This window comes from Apis dorsata, unplaced genomic scaffold (genome assembly GCF_000469605.1).
Source record: "Apis dorsata unplaced genomic scaffold, Apis dorsata 1.3 scaffold_326, whole genome shotgun sequence".
Classification (NCBI taxonomy): Eukaryota; Metazoa; Arthropoda; class Insecta; order Hymenoptera; family Apidae; genus Apis; species Apis dorsata.
The window spans coordinates 99,529-101,030 of NW_006263594.1; the positions used below are offsets into that span (position 1 = coordinate 99,529).

The window sequence follows — 1,502 nt, forward strand, 5'->3', positions numbered from 1 at the left end:
TGTGCTGCGTGAACTTCCTGTTGCAAAGGATACATGAGAACTGTCTGGCGACACCGCACTCGTATCGTAGATGGCGCTCGAGATTCCCCTCGGAACGATATGATCTCGGGCAACGCAGACACTTCCACTTGCCGTTCGTGTTTCTTATTTTGCCGCAGACCGTTTCGCGATGCCGTTTCAAGGTCGATTTGTGCGTGTACAATTTTCCACAATTCCAACATCTGTAAGGCCTGTCCGCGTCCGGTATCCCGCCCGGATAATCTTGAAACAGAAGCCTCGAGTAACTGGAGCAATTTATAGGCGGGTTAAAGGGCGGCGTGTTGTTCGGCAGATGATCGATCGGTGACGGACACTTTGGATACACTTGGTAATCCGTTTTGCTCTCTGGAAAAGAAATCAGAGAAATTTCACATGTGAGGGGGGAGGAAGTGGAGAATTTTAGAAGTGAGAAGAAGAGAATTTTATTGGGATTATTATTATTATTATTATTATTATTATCATTAATAGAGAATAACGCGTGGATAATTAATCGATTAATTAATTTAACCGAAAGAATGGTTCAAATCGAAGAATAATCGCGAATAAGAAAATTAGAACATATATATGTGTGGAAAAGAATTGGAATGGAAAGTAAATAAATCTGGAAATTGAATATCAATCTCTCGTTCAGTTTCTCTCTCTCTCTCTCTCTCTCTTCTTTCTCTCTCTTTTTTTTCTCATTCTCACTTTTGAACTCTCGAACTCTGTGAAGAGGAGGGAAAAAATAAAAAAATAAAAAAAAAAAAATAAGAAAAAAAAATATAATAAAGGAAGAAAAAAAGAAAAAGGAAACTAATAATTCGATTTCGCTTGTTCTTTTCGCGATCGATTGAAGATCTTTCGAGAGACAGGGTCGATCAATAATAATTTCTGTATACGTACTTGTACACTGAAATGACACGCAGGACGAATATCTTCGATACTAGACGACGTCGATCAGAGCAAGAACGCATGTAATTGATAGAAAAGAAGAATTTCTATTTCGTTTAAAGAAAAAAAGAAAAAAGAAATTGTCGAAAGACTCGAAAAATATTGTATAAATTATTAAGAAAGGAAACGAAAATATATATATATATTATCTTGGATGAGTATATGATCTTCTGAATGAGAGCTCCCATTGTGGTAATAGGTGAAGATTTTTCGGTAAAATTTTTATTATTATTATTATTATTATTATTTATTATTATTATTATTACTATTATTATTTATTATTTATTATCTATCTTCTAGACACTCTCGATGGCACATCAAATCTACTATCGACGGTTCTAGGAGACGATTTCAAAAATGTTTAATAATTCGATAAATATACTATTTAAAAAGAAACGACAATTGAATAACGTGTTCAGCGAAAATCTTTTACAACGTGATAAAATTCAACGATCGAGATAATCTACGATATACAATTTGTGCTTAAAAATCGAATTAACACGCACAAGGAATGAAGTTAATATATAAAAAAA

The 1,502-nt window shown here is 34.0% G+C and overlaps 1 long non-coding RNA gene across 1 annotated transcript; it reads right to left on the reverse strand.

Annotated features, from left to right (window-relative positions):
- Positions 1 to 7: 7 nt before the first annotated feature.
- Positions 8 to 1,496, reverse strand: LOC116185910. The gene is made up of 2 exons (XR_004150800.1): positions 922 to 1,496; positions 8 to 384 (listed from the first exon to the last, which is right to left on the reverse strand). It is a non-coding gene; the product is annotated as an uncharacterized LOC116185910 (long non-coding RNA).
- Between the last annotated feature and the right edge of the window lie 6 nt (positions 1,497 to 1,502).